The sequence below is a fragment of the Nipponia nippon genome, unplaced genomic scaffold, assembly GCF_047370975.1.
Source record: "Nipponia nippon isolate SJK-2023a ecotype South Korea unplaced genomic scaffold, ASM4737097v1 scaffold_4, whole genome shotgun sequence".
In the NCBI taxonomy this organism is placed as follows: domain Eukaryota; kingdom Metazoa; phylum Chordata; class Aves; order Pelecaniformes; family Threskiornithidae; genus Nipponia; species Nipponia nippon.
The window spans coordinates 122,409,388-122,433,711 of record NW_028262358.1 but is presented as its reverse complement, the minus strand read 5'-3'; positions in this window follow the sequence as shown (position 1 = coordinate 122,433,711).

The following is a 24,324-nucleotide window of genomic DNA, read 5'->3' as shown; positions in this document are numbered from 1 at the left end:
ATTCACTGAAAGATATATTTTAATGGAAATATCATCTAATAAACTTAAGTTCTCTGTTACCAAGCAGCTTCAAGTAAAGGCAACACTTGCTAGTCTCTAATCCTCTAAATATGATCTAATTTTGATTTGAGACCATACAAATAAGGTTAAGAAACAAGATGAAATTGACTTTAAAAGTCGGTGAGAATATACATTTACTGAAGTATCATGAGACTACCATAAACATTTTTAGAAGCTGTTAATGCCGCTATCTGAAATCCATTAGATTTGAGTAAGAAAACAATTATGATTCAGATAAGATTGACTAACCATTCTTAGTTTTGGATGATTAATTCATACACCAAAGTGCCAGTCCTAGAGAGACTTATTTGCATGTCTTTTCAGTTCTCTTGACCCAAGATAGGTACTGTTCATGGCATGAAGGCCATATGCAATTTTTTCCAAGGCTAGAAACTCAATTTGCAGGTTTTTTAATCCCAGCCTTTCTGGATGCTGAAATGAATAGTTGATATTTGCAAGAGTGTTTAAAAAGTTTTCACTTAAACTGTATTTCTGAAACAAACAAACAAACAAACAAACAAACAAACAAAAAAACCCACTTAATTTGATGAATACCACAGGAAAAAGAAATAAATTAGCCTATCAGTCTTCTGAATGTTGTTCTGGGTATGAATGAAGAAAATAAAAATATTTTCCTAGTTCACAGGAATGCTAGGATGCTGAATACAGTCATTAACAAAACCAAAAAATGTTGACATCTTCACAAGCAAGTTCTGGAAAGAAAATTTTCATTATTATGTCTCATTTCCATGTAATACCCAGTTTCCAATGATCTGGTTAATTCCCTCAAATGTCTGCTAATCTTCCTTCATATAATTTTTCCTACTGAAAACAACATCAGCCAATTGTTGGTAAGCCACTTGGTACTAATTCAGTTATTTAAACAGAGGCTTATAATCAGGTGACACTTGGCCAAGATGCCCAAATCAACACCCCCCTTAGGTCTGCTACTTTTATGATGGTAAAGTCAAGCTCTTGGTTACACTTATGTTTGGGAGAGATCAACAGCTTTGGGTACATACTGACATACTGCCTACTCTTATCGGATTTATGGTTTGTATCAGGTAGGCAACAAGTCATGAGCCATCACAACCATTCAATTTTTAATTTAGTCTCTAGAGTCAAAGTCTATGGCAATGTAAGCTACCTATTCCGTGTTTAGAAATCAAGTGTAAACAGGAGAGGCAAAAGATTCTGCTAAGACAGCTGTAGCACAAACACAAATAAAAGAGTTTCTTGCATTATTTAAGCAATGTTGAGCCTCCACCAAAATAAGAACATCAACAAAAACAACAGGAACTGAATGTAGCCCAACATCATAAAGTAAAAGAAAAGTAGCATTAGTTTATCCATTATTTACTGAACTTTGTTTAATTGTATTTTGTCCCAAATATGTCCCATTCTGTCCAATAAATATATGTAGGGCAAGCTCCTTGTCCGCACATTAAATGATAAATATGTCCCAGTGCAAATTTCCCAAAGTTCCCATTTCTGACACTTTCTATAACATCATTTCTAACTTTTCCAGAAACTTCAATAACTAGTGTTTGCCTGAATTTATTCCGTTGCATATTCATTTCAGACTTCTAGAAATGTTAGAACAGGGATGAAAATGGGGAGACACTGTGCTATGAGGTTTATCAGACAAGCTCAGGAGCTCCTACGATGGTATCTTTGAAGCTACTGTAATGGTGCCAAGAGCATCTAATTTAATGGCATTTCCAATACAGGTCAAATAGGGTAGCTATTAAAAAAAGTAAAAAAAAAAAGCAGTTCAAATAATGTTTGAACTGGAGGAGGCTGGAACAGCAGAGAGAAACTCTTGATTTCTGAAGCTGTTTTTTCTGCTTGAATCATACTTTTATAGGTTCATGACAGTCAGCAATCAAGACTCCTTCCAACTTCTTGTGGGGAACACAAGACTGAACCTGAATTCAACCTGAATTCACACTTCTGGAGTTCCACCAGGAGCTTTAAGGTAGAAAGAAAGAGTTAAGTCATAAACAGTACCATCAGGTGGGATTCATCTACCCACAGGTATGTTTGTGCAGATTGGACATCTGTGCTGGACTGTAGCTATACGCCAACTGCCTTCAATGTCAACAAAGAGAAGGAAGAGCTTGCATTTCCTTCTGCACTAAAGTACTTCTAAAATACATCACATGAACCACACTTATTTTTCTGCACTGAGTAAAAGGAGAGCCTTGGCTGCCCCGCTCAGCCATAGCTGCCTGCAGTATAGAGTGACAGGAGGAGAATCCCACTGTTGTTTCAGATGTTAATGGGTGTCAGGCCTGAACCAATGCCTCAAGCACTAAAATCTTACTTCAAAACATTGTCCTCCTTAAATTCTGGACACATAGATTTCTTTACCTAATTTAAAAACAGATAATTGTGGTGTTTAAATTAGAATTTTGGTCTCCGGGGTTTCTTCTAAGATCAATAATGAGAAGTAAAGGTACTTGGAGAGGATGACTGATCCCTTTTTAAACTATGTATCAAAGATAGGTTAGTCAAATTGCTCTCAGAAAGTGTCTGTTTCCATTGACTGTAAAGGGGTGCTGGAGGAGAAATTTGGTCTGACATCCTAATTTTAAACACAAACTAAAACTAGCCAAGTTTAATGCCATCACTCACTTCAGTAGGGATAATTTAGGTCTGAATATATTTAGTTCTTCTTCTACCATCATAGCAATGGTCTTCTCCCACTTGTGGAAAAACAAGAAATGAAGCCCAAGGCAGCACACCAACCACTGTCTTGTGTGCTTTGAAATTGAAGGTGGTAACTCTCAGGATGTCTGGACATTGATCAAGTGAATACAAATGGAACAAAGTTAAGTACATTTTTGTTGTTCTTGTTGTTAACTTTGTTGCTAAATTTCCTGGCTCTGTGGCAAGTTTGCTGGGATCTGAATTGGTTCTTTCTGTATGCGAAGAGATTCACTCCTGCTGAGGCTCTTACATATTTTATTATTTATTTTCTAGTAATTAGTCTGAACCACTGACTCAAACAGAACTAGCCAAGTGAAAAAGAAAATATAACAAAGTCCCCCAATATGTTGTCTTTGCCTAGGGCAATAAGCAGCTGACGGCTAATGGGACAGATGATGCTCCTCTTCTCAGTTCATTCATTTAGCTGCTTGTTTAAGACACAAGAATGCCTATGTGCCTTGACCCACACGTTGGCATTTGAAACTTTCATATGTGTTCTTGCTAAAGCTGGACGGATATTTTTCCCGACCTTTGGAAAACAACAATTTTTCAGCAAAATTTGAAAACAGAAGTATTTTGCTTTGCAAATACAGACATGCTACCTTTCAAAATTAAGTTAGATGTCCCTTTCTCTCTTTCTCTGGCAACTACAGGCTAGCTGCATCTGTTAATGCACTGCAAGCTCCTCTCCTGGAAAAGCAAAGAAGGGGCAAATGGCAGTTCATCATCAGCAAATGTTGTGGGAGATGCAGCACGGAGTTAGAGAGGGAGGAGAGAGCAATCGGAATTCTGTAAGGGATTATGACATGTATTAATGAGGTTATACAAAGTGAAATAGCTAGTGGGGGGGCGGGAAGGAAGAATAGCACCCTGCAACAGATAACAACCAGATAATGGCAAATACAGTTGCTTCTGGTATCAAGTTTCCTCTCCCGAGACAGATGTCAATCACAGGTGACATAAATTGCCTACTGGAGAGACCTCTGTCCTCTTTGGGAACTAGCCTAGATCAGATGCCTGAGTTTAAGACAGACAAAGTTTGATGACATTAATCTGAGTCTTAATTTGTTAGTTCTATCAAAGTTGGGTACTGATCTGCAATCTGGGGCCATAGATGTCTAGTAATTTAACAGGGTGTAGTTAAAGTCACTGAGTGAAAAAGCGTGGATGCTCCCTTAAGCTCTTGGTTTACTAAAGGCTTTACACACTGAAAGAAATTCCACTACTATTGCTTATCTAAATAACAGCTAAGTATAACTACTAGAAGGTGGTTTATATTAACAACTTCAAGGCACAGTGCTTCTTAAAAACACATCAGTTGTCCCCGCTGCACGTCACGTGTCCTACCTTTTTTTCCTACTCCCTGCCCTCTGGTACCTGTTAGTGCTGTTCCTGAGGTCAAACAGAGTGAGTATCTGATGGCAGGAATCAACACTGATTTCCACATTGACTGTGTTTATTTCTATTCATTCCCTTGGGGACTTTGAGGTTTGTCTGTTTTGTTTTCTTCTCATTTTCTTCCAAGGAACTTTACTGCTGCCTGTAAGGGAGACAATCCAGCTTTGCTAGCTGGCAATGGGAGCTCAGGGGCTCCCTAAAAATGTTGAAAACTCTTTGCTTTCCAGAATGTTTGTTTAAGAAAAGTGAGTTTACACAGCTTGCGCTGAGTGCAAAAAGATTTGCAACTCACAGGCACAAAATACCTTCCCATTCTCTCTTCCAGAGCTCCAGTACCGGCCTGAGCATACAAACTCTTACCCCTGCAAGGCAGAAACTGGCATTAGAAATCCTTTTAAAGATCTACAGGAAGTTTTCTCAGCAGTGCAATAAAGCATCAGGATCCACTCCTAATCCATAAAATGGTGTAGACTATCTCATAATTGTGCCTGCAATACAAGATACTCTGTTTGTTCCTCCAAACTCCCTCTTTATCCATACTCCCTCTAGTGTCTCCATTGGACAGGAAAGTCCCAGGCCTCAGACAGGAGATGCTGATGAAACACCCTCTTATGCCAGAAAAATTTGTAATTGGACTACTGGTCTCCTTTTAAAATGAATGAGGCCAATAAATCAAAAGGAAATGGTGAAATGTCTGACTCTAAATTAGTAGGAGGGACATGCAGTAACTAATTACTTCCTTTAAGTCAAATTCTGTTGTGTCTATATTATAGATCATAGAATCATAGGATCACAGAGTGGTTTGGGTTGGAAGGGACCTTTAAAGATCATCTAGTTCAACCACCCTGCCATGGCAGGGACATTTTTCATTAAAGCAGATTGCTCCAAGCTGACCTTGAACGCTTCCAGGAATGGGGGATCAACAGCTTCTCTGGGCAACCTTTTCACACCACCCTTATCATAAATAATTTCTTCCTTATGTCCAACCTAAACCTACCCTTTTTCAGTTTAAAACCGTTACCCCTTGTCCTATCACTACAGGCCCTGGTAAAATGTTTTTCTTCATGTCTCCATCATTTTCAGGATTTCCTCAGCTTCAATAACTGTATGCCCACCTAACTTAAAGATGCTGCATTTCCAGAATGGGTGTCCACAACAAATCCTGAAAAAGGCAGACACTCTTGAGAGTGGCCCCAGTTAGGCAGCTAAAACCAGAAACACCTGAAATCAACAGCAAAGTATGAAAAATTCTGCTTCTAAACTACCCTGGCAATAAAATATGATCTCTCAAGAAAAAAGGGAAGGAGGAAAGGAGGTTTTACTTATGTTCTGTGGGTTCTTTTTTCCTGCTTAAAAGAGAGTTAAAAAGGAGATTGAATGATTTGGTTCTGATTGGAAAACTGTGACGCTCTTCCTCAGATGTTCCTGTCCTCCTCCAATCTCTTTTCTCTGTTCTCTTCTTCTTCCTCCTCATGAGGCTTACAACAAGCAAATGACTTCTTAGAAAACAGTGAGCTTTCAACAGTGAGCTCCTTCTTAATCACTAAACTCAGTGATCCCTGTCCCCATCCCTGCCTCCCTCTCTTTCTCCCTCTGCATTTTCATTGCCCATCACTTTCTCCAGCCATGCAGAACAGACCGAGCTCTCAGCTTTACCTTTTCTTTGCACAGCTTTGCCAGCTCTTGCTCTCTCTCATACATAGTCTCATCTTGCAGTGTTCCTGGGACACAGTATTTGATTTGGTTTTTTTTCCCTCCTTTCCTTCTTTTTCTGTGTAAGCTGAACTGCTGAAGCCACAGCAAAGTCATCAGCTTTTGGGAGCTCCTCACCCCAGATCACCTCTCTGCCTATAAATGGCATGTTGGAGCTACCTGGCCAGAACAGGCTCTTACTTTTGCTGATGTTTTCAATGTACTGTAACTGCTGCCACCAACAGGACGTTCAACAAAAATGAGACAATTTTCCACCCACTGCTTTAACAGCTAGGTCTCAAAAAGAGATAATGAATAGATAAGAAGAATTTACATTCTAGTGTCAGTTTATTTGCTGTAGCAAGCTCCCTTCTGTACAATCTCTCTCACAATGCTCCCTTCAAAAAATCTAAGCAGAACACGCTGCTTTTTCTCATCCAGATTGCAAGAGGCATCTGAAACACATATATTTTAAATATGACCGTTTTATACAATGCACAAAGAAAAATAAAGATGCTAAGAGAAAGGAGTAATGAAGAAAATGCAAGAAATACTTTCACCTCATTCACTGGTCATTATGACCTAAAATCACTATTTTTAGTGAAGAAGTTCAGCAGTAAAATCCATTTCCAGTGGCAAAAAAGTCTGTTTTGTGCCTGCGAGTCCTTCTGCAAGAGCTACTGCATGATTATTGATTTTCTGAAACAGGCTGCCTCAAAGTAAGAATGCTATCATAAGTTCACAAGTTGCAGTACCATGTTAGTACAAAATGCTGAACATTGTTTTTCACATGCTTTAGGATTTTTATAGGCCATTGTCTAAGTTTATCCCAAAAAGTTTAAATAGCTTAGTTTTCTCAAAAAGAATCCATTTATTTATATCCCGAGGAAAATAAAGCCAAACCCTTTTTCCACTATAAAAATTAGACGTAAAAAGGCACAGAATATTCCAAAGTTCCTGTTCATTATCTCTAAAAAAACAGAAAGAAAAAAAAAAAAAAGGAAAAAAAACAAGTTTAAGAAATCAGGAAGAAATGCAATTGAAATAAAAACATGGACTTAATTGCAACTTTATATACAAAGAAAATGATACAGTCAATGTACTACTTGTTTGAAGAATATATCCAAACTCTCACTTGAACTAAGAAAAAACCAGAGTACTGCAACTTTTAAAAGTCAGTTTGATTTCTTTTTTTGGTTTTCGTTTTGTTTTTAAACATACTTGTCTCACTACATTTAGTTTGAAGTAAGATAAAATGAAGAGTTTCAGTTTGACTCTGGCTGGTTTGCAGGGTTCCAATTAGCCCCAGATATACTGAAATTCAAAGCCCTTCAGAGTAGGATGAAGGCATGTTTATTTTCATTTTGGAAGGAATGCCTCCCATAAAAATAACTAGAACATAAATTGCTATTCCATGTTGTCATTTAATTTTGCCAATGAGAATTTAGTATGGGATTTAGAAATCTCATGGTTCAATTCTCATGTCGTTGGGATTAAGGAAATTATTGTGAAGGAAGGCAAGATGAGGACATAGAACACAACAGATAATCTGAAATGATTCTCTGTTTAATTCTGGAATAACAGTGCTTACACAAGGCACTATTGTGGAGCTGCCATTGGACTGGAGCCTATTTTGTTCAATTTCCATACACAGGGAAATTGCTCCCAACTCCCTCAGGCAGCTTTGCAGATCTTCTCAGGGATACTGAGGAAAATTAATCTGAATTAATTTTTGAAGTGGATTAGTTCAACTAAATTAAAACGCCGTGTGGACTCTCTCATTCAGAATTGAAGGGGCTTTAATTCAGTTTTGCTTCATTTAGTTTAACATTGGATGAAGCAAGACAGAGTTTAGGGTCCTTTAGAATTATGTCCAACTGAATGCAATTTAAATTCCCACCTTCAGTTCATTTAGAGTTATTTTGCTGACTGTCCCTGAATAAACAATAATGTAATGTCCGTGAAGGACAGAACACAGGATGCAAAGATCTCTGTCCACAGATGGGACATGGGCAGCGTGGTGAATACCTTTCCCACTTCAGTTTTTCTCAGTCTCTGCTCAGGAGGAACCTGCAGGAAGGACGTCTCAGCCCTGCTGTACATTCAGTCCTAGGCTCTCTCCTCAGCCTGGCTGATGTAAAGGTTATAAAATGTGAAAGTGTGGAATGGCCTCATTTTCCGAGCCTTTTTTATTCAGTCAAAGGATAGTTACAGCTTCCAAGTCACTAGTGATGTGCACTGTATTTGTAGTGTTGGCTTTTTATCCCATTACAATTCTCCAGAGCCTTCTGCTACTCTCACCTCTTCAAATGAATCATTATATTAAAAATGATGGACTATTTTAAGCATAGAAGGCAGCTACTCACCAGGAGTGGGAGGAGCAAAAGAGAAAACCAAGACCTTATTAAAATACTTTGGGAATGTAAATGGACCTATTTTCTCTATTTTCTCATGGGCAAATTCTCGGCTTTCATAGATGTGAGACCATGTTCATGTTGATGGTGGGGTGTGATACACATCAACAAGAAAATAGGGCATATCAACTAAAAAAAACCTGACTCACATTAAATCAATTAAAGGTATTCTCCATCTGGTTCTACCCAAGGGTTTTGTACTGATTTAACTAAATTGGTTTCTAAACTGATTTAGTTAAATTGGTACATAAACTGTGTGTAGAATAGCCAGAAGTAAGTACAAAAGAGTCTAAGTAAGTCAAACGAATCCAAGTGAGTATAAGAGGCACGGTGAAAGAGTTGGGGAAGAGATTAAGTGGCAGCATAACTTTTAGGGGATATGTGGAGTGATTCTGAGCATAGATGTAGATCTGACGAAGATGTGAACATCTGGCTCTGTCCACACAGACTGTTGCTCTCAAAGCCCTGAGAAGTGCAGAAAGGAGCCTGGAAATCTGAGGAACATGTTCAGAAAGGTCCAAAGTGGTGGTACTGAAGCTGGCTGCTGTACATGGAGCTTCATCGAGCCAGTGTTGGCCTACAGAAAATGAACCAAGAGAGTGGCAGAAGGATATAAATGGCTGTATTTAGGAAGGTCGGTTAAGAGATGCAAAGTTGCAGACGTCAGGTGCAACAGGGAAGAGGTAAAGACAAGAGTTGTGCAGGGCTGAACATTGGTACAAGGAGATAGTCTCATGGCTAAAACTATTCCTAGACAATCAAAGTACAGATTCTAGAACTGCTGTTGATTCTTCTTATCTGGCAGTGAAGAAATCATCTCATGCACCTGTCTCAGTGCATCTGCAGTGGACATCACCATGGTGCTACTGGAACTGCTGTCAGTGTAGCTTTGACAAGTGAACTGAACCCCTTCCTAGTCAATTCCTGGATGTATTTTGGGAGTTAGCGTGATCTGTGAACCATTCCCAGGGGGCAATTTGGGTGTGATCATCTTATTCTGGAGGCTAAGAGAGTTTAATTTCAGAGTCACATCCAGACAATGCCAGACAGCTTCAGGGCAGAGTGTGTCCTGGGAATGTTTAGTTTACTGGTACAGATATGGCTTTTGTGCCTCAGTTCACCAAGTCTAAAATGGAGTATTATTTTGTATGTGTTTTGTGTACATGTATATAATTCAGGGAATAGGAAGTGGGATATGAATTGCAGATATTAGGGATGCCAAAGACCTATTACATTAATTTTGGCTCCCTGTCCTATCTTGCACCAAGGGAAGAATCAGTCACAGATCATGTTCTTATGAATGAGTTTTTATAGGGTGTTACTCATCTCACTTGAGATAAGCAAGAGATGAAGAAGTTATTAACAGCATCATGTATTATTAATTCCCAGAACAGCTTCAACAAACCACCCTTGGGTTTTGAACTGGTATTACACTTGCAATAAGTGCCAGCATTCTCTCTTTTCACATCTTTACTAATTATAATTTCCCTGGGCACATGCCAGGGTTTTTCATAAAATTTCTGGACAACACTGAGGACATTATCAACGTTTGTGATGATGGGAAAGAGAGGAATTATGCACAGTATGACACTTCCTCATGCTTCCTGATGTTTTGAGGTTGCATTCACATTACCCATACTGCTTCTTTTTTGTTCAGGCCTCATAAATCCTCTCGTTGGCATATTGCAAATGCCCATGAACATATTGGGGTCTTTCTGCTTCCTGTACAAGTCAACTTCCTTCCGTCTACTTCTTTACTGGACACACACAGTGCTAAGTCCATTCAAAAATGACCAGACATGAAAGCACTCACTGTCTGGACATTCAGCTGCTTCCCACAGCTGGCAGGTAACCAAAGCTTCTCAGATGGCTTAACATGTGTCTGAGACATGCTCAGATACAAAGTGACTGAGAAAACATATGGACCTAGAGCAGACAGAAGTGACATGAGTTTATTAGTACTCAGACAGAGAGGATAGCTTCTTAGCTGTACTGGTTTTGGCTGGGATAGAGTTAATTGCCTTCTTAGTAGCTCATATGGTGCTATGATTTTGATTTGTGACCAAAACAGTGTTCATAATACAGGGATGTTTTAGTTACCGCTGAACAGTGCTTACACAGAGTCAAGGCCTTTTCTGCCTCTCAGACTCCCCCGCCAGCGAGTAGGCTGGGGACACAAAAGAAACTGGGAGGGGACACGGCTGGGACAGCTGACCCCAACTGACCAAAGGGATATTCCATACCATTTGACGTCATGCTCAGCAATAAAAGCTGGGGGAAGAAGAAGAAAGGATGGGGAATGTTCAGAGTTATGATGTTTGTCTTTCCAAGTAAAAGTTACACGTGATGGAGCCCTGCTTTCCTGGAAATGGCTAAACATCTTCTTGCTGATGTGAAGTAGTGAATGAACTCCTTATTTTGCTTTGCTTGTGAGCACAGCCTTTGCTTTTGACTGTCTTTATCTCCACCCAGGAGTTTTCTCACTTTTACCCATCCTGCTGAAGGGGAATGAGTGAGCAGCTGTGTGAGGCTTAGCTGTCTACCAGGGTTAAACCAAAACATTAACTCAAGCTGTTCAACTCCTCCTCTTAGCCATGCTAGATCCTAGTTCAGTACTCAGGACATGAAGACTTCACTAAGGATTTACCCTTGAGGTATGAGTTACTGTGGAATCTTCTTCAGTCTTTCTCACTTCCTGTCTGCAACATCAATAAAATACATGAGCAACTAGATGAACCATTGATGGATGGTCCATGGGCTTAACGTTCTCCTCCTCTTGCTTGTCTTCCTCTTCAGGAATAACTCTGCTGAGTAGCCTCGAGCAGCTGATAATAACTAACAGCTACAGTCAGCTGGTGAAAATCATACCTAAAAGAGACGTGCCAACTACGCTGCCAATACCTCTTCTGACTTTCTTTTTTTTTGTTTGTTTTTAGTACTAAAGTTTCGGCAAAATTATTAAGCTTTGGAATTAGAGATCTCTTTAATAACCACTGAAGCACACAGATCTTGACATGTATTTGAATGCTAACGTGCACCTGTTCAGATACATGGGTCCTCACATGCTTCTGAATGTGACTTTGTACATATATGAATTGTCTCCAGATGCAGTTTCAGCAGGATATGGACAAAATCTTCAGCCTTATTAGGTTTAGCTTAAACAAAGATTTCCTGTTTGTTATGTTTCTGCCTCCACCTAAAGTAAGTACAATCAACTCAGGAGGCTCAGAAATAAAGAATATTGGCAACCAACTTCCTAAAAGAACAAAGGTTCACCCTAGCTCAGTTAGAGTTCATGGCTGGGAGTCAGGACATCTTGTTTTGTATCTCTATTCTACTGCAGATTTATTAACCATGATTCAGAGCCAGGTACACAAACATAAGTGAAGGTATGCAAAATGCAAGTATTGATAGGGGCACGAACAGACACAGTTACCCAAATTTAGACATTTGGTGCTATTTGTGACTTCCCAGCATATTCAAGATATTCACATGGAAATCAAGTCATAAGAGACCTCACCTCTTTGGGACTGTCAGCTAGAGGCCAGCTGGAGTACCCTAAGTACCTCAAATGGCATAATAAAGGGACAACTGACATGTCTATGCACTCATTATAGTCAATGGGGATCCAAACTATGAAGCTGAGAGAGCAGTTCTGCTTGTCCCAAAATAGACATCTACTTTTGGGAAGCTGAATAACCTTCTGGTCTCTGGTGTCTAAGTGTAGGTGGGAGTTGTCCTTCCAGGCCTCCAGCTCTCTCATCAGAAGGGTGTAAGTGTTCCTTCAGTCCTGTGTTATGTCTGCCAGGCCCATGAAGACAACTCCTGGGCATTTTAAATGGCATTAAGTATCTGTATAAGTATCTACACAGGTAGTTGAATCCCCCTGTGTTTTCCATTGACTAGAACAGGAGCTTCAACACATAGTTCACATCTATACTCCTATGAAAGTGTGTATGTATTTAAATACAGGTGTTTGGACCTGGAGCTGAATCCCATTTCTTGTGTGATTTTTGGAAAATCAATTAATGCCTCTGAATCTCTGTTGCCCATTAATAACACATAGAGATGATATCTCCACAAGTGCATGTCTACACACTTCATCAGGCACTGTATCTGTTTCCTCAGAGCACTGCCCAACAAAGCCTTAGGCAACATTTCTGTTATTTTGATGTACATTTTTTTACATGTTACTGTGAAAAAAGCTAGTGGCCCCGTCCTAGAGCCATGTCTCTGTCAAAGCCTGTGCCACCCATGCATAGGATAAGACAGGCTTATACCCAACAGAGCTTAGGGGCAGAGAAGTAGGGGGCAGATATCATCTGAGAGGTGACTATAACACACATAGTCACTGTCAAGCCTCTTGGAGAGATCTGAAAGGCAAGAATGCTTGGGAAAAACTTGCATTCAGTTCCAGCACTGGTTTGCGTCATCACTGCTGTTTCTCCTGGGCAGGTTGTATAGTATATAAAGGCAATGATATGCACCATCTATAGGCCAGTGCACTAAAGCCTTGTCCCAGCAACAGACCCCACCAGCAGGAACTCCTTCCAGCTTCCATATCTTTGGCACTGACAGAGGACTCTGCTTTCTGTCAGTGTATTTGTGCAGTGACACATATTCTCTAGTGATTAGATTAACGTTGGCAAAGGCAATATGAAAAACCCACACAGATTACCACTGTCACCCGCAGTAATTACATTTATTCATTTCCATTTAGCCAAGTTTTTACAAGCTGAGCAAGGGGCCAAATAAGCAATAAACACAGAAGCAAGAAATTAAAATGCTGATCCGTTCACTGTGAAAACAATCAAACCATCATCTTTCTTTAGGCAGCTCATTCATCATCCAAGAGGGCCACAGTGTGCTGATATGGAGGGCTGGAAATCTAATGTTATTACATGTAAATTCACTAACATGAAATTACTGCCCCTGATGTGATTTTACTAATAAATTAGTTCTTTTCTACCTTTTTGCAAGAGACTTTAGGGACCGTGGAGAATTGTACATGTGTCTCGTAATCTCGCCTGCTTTATTTCAAGTGAACAGGCAGTTTAGTTCCTCCCTCCACCACCATCCTCTGCTTCTCCCTGTGGCTCTTGCCTTGGCTCTGTTTCATTAGGGGATAAATAGGCAGTCATATTTTTACTGCCTTGGGGTCAATTTTGTTGCGTTGGGTCCAGAAGCGTAAGAGGATGGAGGTTCGTTGGCTTTGCATTTTACTGCTGTAGCACTGATTGGGAGAAGCAAGTATCTAGACCTTGCCTCAAAGTTTTCTGAGCTGTAAAGTCTGTGTAAGTCGAGTTTTATGACCCTAAATTTCTTTTTTACACCAAAACTAGTGGGGCAGGAACATCCAATTCCTAAGCTGATAGCAGAGTCACAGGGCTATGGTGAGTAGGATCAGACAAAGAAGCAGTTTATATAATGAAATAATGAGACAGCTCCATTTTTAAATCTTTCAAAATAGTTTTGTACCGCATATCTCCTTTAGGTCAAGGCACAGCTTTCAAGGTACATAGCTTCACTGATCTGCAGGGGATGTGTATGACTTGAGGTCAGTGACCATACATCTATTTGCACTTCATGGAGAATGTGGTCCACCAGCTTCAATGCGCTTCAGAGTTATGCAGAGTTGTAACAGACTCAAAGGCTTTGGTAAAGTTGCTCCTGATTTGCAAAGGTGTAAGAGGAGAATGAGGTTAGGATTAATTTCCCGTTTTTGCCCTGTTCAATTTGCTTCTTACAAATCCTCAGTGAGGGTATCTGGGCAATCTGCAGAAGGAACTGTGCTTTATTCTTTCAGACATACAGGTAGCGCTTCAGTCTAACTCAGCAGAAATATAAATGCTTTTCTCAGTCTACATCCATTGCTCCCCTTGAAGCCAACTGCAAGATACAAGTCACTCAATGTTGCATTTGGTCCTCTTCGCTCCTCAGCTGTAAGAGAGCAAATTTGACTCCTTCCATCACTGATGGGCCAAACCAACTCCAGGTCTGCTTTCCCTGCCACCATGGCTTTGCACTGGTAGCAAGAGTCAGCAGTGTAAACTCACCTGCTAGTACCTATGAGATCCACCTGGAGAAAATTCACATATCAAGGTTCCAGTTTTACACCGAGCAACTTTCAGGAGCAGTGGCTAGATTCTCGTTGTGTTTAAATCTCATAGATTCACTGGAGCAGTATCAATTTATAACATTGTGGAGGAAAAAAAGCATTTCAAAAGCAGCTGGCAGTCCTGAAGTCTCACTGTTTATTTGCTATATTTTCATGCATATTCAGTGACTGAGTTATTTCACTTATTCCAGCAGTGCCTTGCATGTTTAGCATCAAGGGCACATCTATATCTCGCTACATGTGTTTTATGGTGCTTTGGCCAATAAGACCCCACAGAGGATTTGGGTCCATCGTTGCTACCAGATAAATAAGAACATTTATCTGCTATAATACAGGTGTCAAAGAATTACATGACTAAGCCTGATCCAGTTATCTAAGTTCTTCCTATAGTCAATGGGAAGAAATAGACCTTTTTAAGAGGGTAATTTTGAAGCAGATGACTTATTTGGTCTCAGAGTGCACAAACAGGATTACTTTCAAATGAAATTAAACCAGAAGATAAACTCTAGAATTGTACCTGATATTTTCTAACTACAAATGGGAATGGGAACATACTAGACCAAAGTGAAATCCCTCTGAAATGGCTACAGCATGGATGTTAGGACTGCAGCATGGATTGTTTCAATCTACAAATCCAATCCCATTTTTCCAGACTGTACACTAACATAGATATTGCCTATGTTTTCCTTCTGCCTCAAAAAATCTTCTAGAGCTTACTCTTAATTTTGACATACCTGAGTAACATAAACTGAACCTCAACTTAGGAAATAAATTTTATTTCTGGGTTAACACTTTGACATAACACAACATTAACTTGTGCAAGGTAATCACAGGACAAACAGAATCATAATATTTCATCCCTATTGCTAGGAGTACAGCCACTGTAAATAACTTCTGACTGAAGAGCCGTTATTTCATTAAGGAAACAACTAAAATTCCCAATAGTCTTTCTACCCAATAAGCTGATTATCTGTAAATCAGCCAAACTTGCTATCAATATGGATGAGCTGTTGACAAGTTTAGTAGTTTGTCTTATCTTGATTGTCTTAAAAATGAAATTATACAATCAGAAGGACCTCGATACGTCAGGAATTAGTATCTGGATCCCTAAGATTTACCTACCAGTCATGTCTGAATGAGGCTGAGATGACAGAAGTGGGGGCAGTGATCAGGGCAAGGGCTGTGCTGAAGCGAGGGAGCCTGTTTCTCTACTCACCTACTCTGAAGTGAATGAGAGAGCTGTTTCAACCAGGAATTTAGGCTTTCATCAGAATTGAACTAGCATGAAAAGAGATTTCAGGCTTACAAAAGCCTGCTGCATCCAATTAGCACCAAAGCAGGACACAAAATCAAGCAGCAGGTCACAAGATCAATCCGCTGCTGGTGGAACTCCCCTGCAGTCATCATAGCCAGGGTGACTGTAGCATATTGCTCTCATGTTTCAAAGACTGGTAGGTATCAGGGACACCTAAATTATCATCTGACCAGTCTTCAAACTAGTCTTGGATTCAAAGTGAAATCCAGACAAGGGTCTTGGACTGGGTTGAGCGGCACTGACATGCTTTCCCCTTCTTTTGCAAAACTTCAGCTCCAGCTGACTCAAATGCTAGGATATCTTCTGGTGCACCCCTGGCTCTCCACGTGGAGACTGTTATAGCTGAGCTGATGGCCATGCTAAAAACATGACCACATTCATCCCACCTAACCTTAGGTACCTGACGGCCCCGGCAGACCTGTAGTTGCAGATTAAAAGTGGATGGCAGAAGCTGCTAGCTGCCCTCAGCTGCCCTCAGCTGCCCTGTCTGTTCCATTCATGTAACAGAGGTTGCTGTCCGTCCCATTCACGTGACAGAGGTTGCTGTCCCCAAGGAAAGGACACTGGATTCTCTTTTGAACTCCTACTGTTTACGTCATGCATATTAAGCAAAGCAAAGCTGGTGCCAGTTAAGCTGAATACACTGTGATAAAAACTAGAGTCATCCAGGGCCTGCTTCAAGGGAGAATCTGCTTCAAGACAAGATCAGATATCCCTATGTTGAAAATGTCAAACCCTCTCAGAAGGCAGGGGAGATGTTTAGGTGACAACGGACCTCAGTTGTCCATTTCTAGTCTGTAGCCACAGTCCATGAGAGCATTCAGTGACTCAGCTAAGTGAGCAATGCACTTGGCACAGAAATGCTAGAAGGTCAGTGCGAAGGGATCTTCTGCAAGTCACCCAGATCTTAGGTTATTGCTGGACTTGTTATGGTTCTCCCTCTTATCCCACCTGTCTTATCCCTTCTGCCCCATGCTTGTTTCAGCCTTGGTTATTTATATTACATCAAGGTCTAGAGACATGACTGAGGTTGAAGTTTATCTGTACTAAAGCCAGAATGAGACAGCCTTGCTCACAAATGCCTAACCCTCAATCTAGGTAGCTGAAAGACAGTGAGCTTGCAAAAAGGTATAGGAGATTAAGTCACTTGTTCAACGTCCTATACGTAGTCAGTGGCGAAGTCAAAGCTGACTCCAGGCTTTCTGACATCCTGTTCTTTGCTGTTTTCATTAGATCACAGTGCCTTGCTGGGAAAAATCTCAACATGCACGTCAGCCTGCTTTGGCCCAAAGTGATCAAACATCACTCAATGCCAATCAAGCCTTGTGAGGAATTAAGAAGGAGCTATGTAAAAGTATCGAGAGATACTATGTTTGCTTTTCTTTATCCCTGGGATAAATCCAGGAGCCTCTGCTTTGCTGATTTTGTATTATGCATTTGAAAGTGTTGATGGAGCAGATCAAAACCTGAGGAAGCAAGAGGGGTATTGTTTTGTGCAAGGGTGTTTTGAGGCCTCAGGTTGCTTATACAGCAAAATAAAGCAATGCTGGCTTCTTTCTTTTCTTGCAAAGATCCTTTAGGAATTAGTCTGGCAATTCCAGCACCAGAGAAGGGCTCTTCCTTTGCTAATCACCTGGCTTTATTCGGCTCTGAAACTCACTCAGAAGCTCCCTGTGTGTGCATCAACCAAAGGTACAGGATTATGTTTGTTTAATAATATAGTGGTGTCTTGCTGAACAACTGTAATTTCCATGTACTTATTGATCTTAATTTATAATGCCATTAGCTTTCTAAACTGCCATTAACTAATGATGGGCTCTGTAGGCTTAACAGCTCTTTTGAATCAGTTGCTGACAAGTGGGCCCCAGAAGCATTTGTCAAAAGGGTAATGGATCCCTATCAGAGTGGCAATAAATTAGGTTATAGTCTTATCAAATTAAACAATGGATGAAGGAAAATTAGCTATCAATAAAAATCTATAAAGCTGCCCTGATTATTCCCAGTCAATTATATCAATTAGAGATCAAACAGTGAACCCCCTGCAGTACGTTAAATAGAACTAACCGGGGCCAAAGGCGGCCAAATTGTGTTACAAAATGCAACACCACGGGCAGCTGTAGGAGATAATCATTACTGTCATTGACAAAGGAGCTGCTTTATTAGAAAGCTGGATGTTGCCTGCAGGCAGGCTTCTGGCAAGAGGACAAAGGCTCTGCAATGAGGAAGGGGAAAGAGGCTTGAACCTGGCTGCCAGTGTGAGGAGTGTGTTTCTGGCTGATAGCTGCCCCAACTTTTGTCATTTAAAGCAGGCTGGGTTTCATCAGATTCTGCTGAGTTCTCTGAGATGTGACTTTGTCAGGAGACTCCTTTCCCTCTCTCCCTTTGTTTTTTAAAGCTATGCTGTTGATCTTCTTTTCACTAACGATACACAATGCTTTAAAGAGGTAAAGTTGTAGTGCTGTTATGGTCCAGATTGTAACTTTAGGCATGGACTAAAAGGTAGTGCTGAGGGGTGATATCCCAGCATCTACCATATGAAGCAACGTATCCTAGAAATTGCCTCGGAGACCTGAGTAGGTCTTCCTTTCTCTGTCAGACAATCTTTGCATCTATGGTGGGAAAAGGGGTCTCCTGCCCCTTTCATATTGGGATACAGATTCCAAGCCAACACTGCTTCATTAGGTCACTCTCCCAGGACTGTCTTAGGCTGGAGTGATCTGCTTGTGTCCATGCTGTTTTCTACTGCAGTTCACGACACACAAGGATTTGAGCTCTTCTCCCCATTGCAGACTGACCATAGGGTACCAGGACCCATGCTTAGATATTTCTTTGAGGGATGCAAAAGATCATCCAGATAATTCCCAGAAGGTCCCAAATTTTCTGTGTGTTTTCACAATGTCAGCAGTGCACTCCACAGCTGTCTGTGTGAATTTTATCCTCAAGCACCAAATTCCAGCCAACTGCTGTAGGACTGTACACCTGCATGTCTTAAACCTTCATGGGATGACAATGTTGAAGGGAAATTTAGCTCCAGCTCTTCATGTGGCCACTGGATGTGGCCATCTCTGCGAGAGAGTATGTGTATGCATATGTCCCTGCTCCTGGGAGAACTTCCCCTCAAGCTCACTGCTGCTTGAAATCTCAGCTAAGAAATGAGCTGCTACTGCAGGCTCAGCCATAACCTCTCTCCTGCTTTCTTTCTGTAGAAAGTTATGATTTCTTAGAGGCTTTCTGTAAAGTGCTTAATGTCTGTTGAGCGGGAAGAACAATTTGTGGATCATTTTGCTTCCCACACTCCCTTTGTAGCTGTCTGTAGCTTCACAGGAGTAAACTCAGTGACTTACGTGGTCCTTTTTAATTTCCCCCATGTGTTGAAACCTTTCTCTGAACTTAGTCTTGAGACAAGGCTGGATCCCCAGTACATAGACTCTGACATTAGACTTTGGGATGCTGCTTGACTCAGGACAGAATTTGGCAATTATCCATCTCCTGGACCAAGATCTGAGCAGCAATATGCTTTGTGTTGGTCATTATTGCCAGTAGGAGAAGCTGAGTAGAGACATTTTTGATTCTTCCTGCAGAAAATGTGGGATCAGATTCAGGAGAAAACAAGCTTCTTTTTAAAATGAAATACTGTTTTGCTCTCTTCGTTTCCCTTCTAAATAGACACAGACACACAATCACATCAGTACTGAATACCAACCCCTCTTCACATAAGAGAACACAATGAGACATAAGATATCATTGTTACAGGCTGCAAAATGAGGCACCCAAACTAGGAAATACTGAAATTAAGGTCACCAAAGTATCTCTAAATCAGCCCATTTGTGATAATACTTCACAGGGCAATACTTGATACTGCAGTGGTGTTTTATAAAATTTTCTGTGAGGCTCCTTGCTATACCCTCCTTTGAGTGAAATGATAGTCCAGCAGCATAAAAATGGTGAAGCACAGTCGTGGGTTGTGGTTTGAACCTAATGACTGATATCCTTCGACTATCACATCAGCTACTATAATGTAAAAGTTTTCCTTTGTTCCTTCCTTAAATTTTGTATTTAATCTAGTGGAAGCTGAGCTTTTGAGGTGTAACTCTGGACTAAACTCCCAAAGACACCCCAAGTGACTCTAAACTTCACTTTCTTCCACTCAAATGAGCAGCACAGGTGTCTGCTTTATGTTCTGTAATACAAACCCATAGGTATGTGCATGTGCACGCGTGTGTAGTATTTTTGAAAAATTACAAAACAAAACACACCCCACACTCACACTTCTTCCAGCAGAGGAGTGTTGAGAGAACAAAAATTGATTGATGTTATTCATATTGTACTAAGGAGTACTGGAAGGCTTTCAAATACACCGTGATGAGACTAGACTTGACTAGAGTACCTGTAATATTTCTTGCTGAGCAAAGCACTTAGTAAATGGAAGTGAAGATGATTAAATTTGGTCCTAAAGGGATGCCAGGATGTAACTGCTCAGGTTTTTGATCCTGCTCAGACTTTTGAATGTGCTTTATTGCATGCCTGAGAGTCACCCCTTTCAAGACACAAGATCTCCATCCTTTTTGAAACCAGGCATATGTGTCAGTACTTGCAGGGCTGGGGTGTGACTGCACATTGGTTTGTAGTAAAGCCAGCAAGAAAAGAGGAATGGGTTTCTGTTGGAATATTCTTCTTTGAAATTTCCACTTCAGAAATCCTGAGTTGTTTTTTTTTTTTTGGGGGGGGGGTTGTTCTTTTTTTTCTGTGGGCAAATATCAGTATATAAATGAGTATAGAAGTCTGTTTTTCTGTTTTCCAACTGTCATTAAAACAACAAAGATGAGGAAAGCAAAATGTCACCCAAGACAGGGCAACCCTGGATGTACATACAGACTGGGGAATGAGAGGCTGGAGAGCAGCCCCGCGGAGAGGGATCTGGGGGTTCTGGTTGATGGCAAGTTGAACATGAGCCTACAGTGTGACCTGGCAGCCAAGGGGGTCAACTGTGTTGCAGGGTGCATCACACACTGTATTGCCAGCTGGTCAAGGGAGGTGATTGTCCTGCTCTACTCTGCACTGGTGTGGCCTCATCTTGAGTACTGTGTGCAGTTTTGGGCATCACAGTAAAAAAAGGATACAAAGCTACTAGAAAGTGTACAGAGGAGAGCCACAAAGATGGTGAAGGGTTTAGAGGGGAAGCCGTATGAGGAGCGGCTGAAGGCACTTGCTCTGTTCAGCCTGGAGAAGAGGAGACTGAGGGGAGACCTCATCGCAGTCTACAGATTCCTCACAAGGGGAAGAGGAGGGGCAGGTGCTGATCTGTTCTCCCTGGTGACCAATGATAGGACCCAAGGGAACAGCAGGAAGATATGCCAGGGGAACTTTAGGTTGGACATTAGGAAAAGGTTCTTCAGCCAGAGGGTGGTGGAGCACTGGAACAGGCTCCCCAGGGAGGTAGTCACAGCACCAAGCCTGACGATATTTAAGAAGCATTTGGACAACGCCCTCAGACATACGGTGTGAATTTTGGGGTTGTCCTATGCAGGGACAGGAGTTGGACTCGATGATCCTTGTGGGTCCCTTCCAACTCAGGGCACTCTATGATTCTATGATTCTATGAAATGTACTTTTCTTTCAAATTTTCAGGGTGAAAACATTCTGAAATGGAGTAACACCAAGAAAAATCCATGTGCTTCTTTCAAAAATATAGATTTTATGTAGAATTTTTTTTTTAACAGCTCTGAAATTTTTAAAGAGTAGTTTGGATTATTCCATATCCCATGGGAAAAAAAAAAATGTGCACTAAACCTTTTGCAAGGAGATTTAGGTTAAGCAGTGACCTCTCTTCATCTCCCCAAAAATGAACTCAAAGTCTTTCTGAATATAAAGACTATGAAACACTGGAAACGAGTGCCTGGGGAAGCTGTGGAATATCCATCACTGAAAATCTTTCAGAACAGGTGAGAAAATATAAGTAAGAAATTGAAGAGAGAGAGAAAAGGGACCTTCCCTGTGGAAGGGGCAATGCCTAGTTGCCACTTTGGAGTCTTTTCTAAACCTGTTTTGATGGCTCTGTTCTGTAGATGGTTAAATAGATGCTCAGGATAGCTACCTGTAACTATGTCAAGACTTAATCGATAGTAAATGTTAACTGACAATATGCAAAGAGGCAGCAATTCTAGTCCTGAGCATTTGAAATGCAATCAATAATTTTTTTTTCTTAAGAGGGCTTATGTAGGGCTTGAAAAATTCAGGTGTAGTGGTGGACAGTAAAGCAAGACATCGAAATTTGAATTGTATTAGAGGATGGAAAATATGACCAAAATTGCTTTATGGATTCCTGTTGTGATTAAGTCTAATCAACAGCTTTGTTCTTGCTTCTAATGCAACACAGCCACACAGAGAAGGAGCAGTGGGTGTTAGATGTGACTTGAGTTTTTTCTCTCACCTAAAAGCTGCTTTTTGGATGTGCTTGACAGTCTGGGCCAGGAAAATTATCATTCCTAAGGTCTTGCTGCAGAGCTTCACTGCTAGTTTCACCTATGCAGTCAGTAAGGATCCACATTGTAAAAGCTTGCTTTCTTAGGCAGTAATATAGATTTAAAGAGCTAGAAGTGGTAGAAGATGACCACCATCAGACTGCCTTCTGGGAATGGACCCAGGTTTGTGATAACCCCCAAGCTGTGCCTGAGCATTTTGGGGGTCACAGCTAGCTGGAGGAAGCATAACAATTTAGCAATATAACTGACCAAGGTCTGGTGTACAGGAGCATGCTCAGGAACCATTTAGTATGAATGCAGCCAGAAGATTCTCCATGGTATTTCAATGTTTAAAAACCAGAAATTCCCTGTAACAAGGTGGGAGTTGGGCATCTCATGATATTCAACCTCTAAGGTCACTCACACAGCCTGTGGCAGAGCAGGCAACCAGCTCCTCCTTTCCCAAATTTCCTTAACACCAGCATTTCTGATTTCTACACATCTGAGCAACTCAGAAACAGCGCATAACCCTGTTAGAATAGCATATGCATAAAGGTAAATGTTAGATTTAGAAAAGTCCAGTGTTCGGGGCACAGATCACTACTCTGTGCACAGTACGAGAGAAGTCACCTTTTCCAGTCCTTTGCATATTCTAACTTCAGTCCTGGTAGCCAGCTTGCTATTTATATTCCTGGGTAATCTATTTGACTGCCCTGAAAAAGTTTAGTCTCTCAAATTCTTCCTTTCCGTGTTAGAGATCTGCTCATCCTCATTTCCTGCTCTGACAGTATTAGCCAGAAGACTAATGGGAGGCTAGAAAGCAGCTAATGATGCAAAGTTTCCTGAAAAAAAAAAAAAAAAACCCAAAACTTTCTAAAACAGCCCAAGGACTGAGAAATTTGGATTCATCTAGGCACGGTCTATTGCAGAAGCCTGGGTCACTAATCTTCCCTTTTAACGGAGTACCTCCGCAATTTGATTCAAGGGCTCCTTTCCGAGCAATGAGACGCAGCATTAGACACCAGACGCAGAGAAAGTGGGGTGGGTGCATGGAGGGGGGAAGGGAAAGAAAGTAATTTAGCATCTGGCGAAATGGATTGTGAACATACAGAAGATGTTATACTGTTAAGACTTCTCTCTGTCTCCCTTTCCCTCTCTCTCCTTCTTTTATTAAAGGCCTAGGCAATTTAAAAATGGAGACAGTGTATCCCACTTAATAGCGTTGCTGTTAATCTTCTCACCAGTCAGCTCTCAGCTCTAAGTATCGAACGTGCAAAAACCCTCCTCCTGTCACCAGCTGTGGTTAGGGAGTGACTGTCCTCAGGGGCTCCAAGCCTTAAAAATAAATAAATAAAAAAAAATTCACCGCTGAGAAAAGGCAATAACAGGAGTCTGCTGTTGTCTAACCTGCCATATAAATGAAACAATCAAAGAAGACAACAAAGGAAACTCCACTAACATCCAGAGGCAAAAGCAGTTTACTGTAATATATCCTGGCTTGGGGAACTATTTTTAGCCAAACCCCTCTTTTTTTAACAGACACACACAATCTCTTTCTAATTTTGATTAACCAACTCTAAGAAAGGTAGGGAAGAATTTGAAGAGGCAGCCAGTTACAAAAGAAAGCTGAATTAAAACAAATCTTTGCACATGTATAAAGGATAAAAACAAAAATTACTTTGAATGTTTAAATAAAAGCAGGTTCTGATATTAACACTGTTCAGGTCTCTGAAAGACTCATTCATTACCAGTATTTAATATTTGTACTGTGATCACATGTAGGCGCTAGTGGACTGAAATCCTGTTGTGCTTGGAGCTGTATCGGCATAAACAAAAAAATGGTTCTGACCTCAAATTTATATATATATTTATATCTATTTATATAAATTAATTTTATGTATTTAATGTATACAGATGCATATTTGCACACGTGTGAGCAAGCACACACACACATAGTAAGCAGCATAGGTTATGTATATAAAGCACACGTTTAAATCATAATAATGAAATCTCATTTAAAAATCTTTCTGAGATCTGCGATGGCAGTTAATTTTGAGATTTCTGCTTCCAAGCTTGGTTCCTGAGCCATGATTTTCTCATGGAGTTATGGACCTCCCAGAGTTAAAAAAATACCCAGATATTCCCCATTCACTG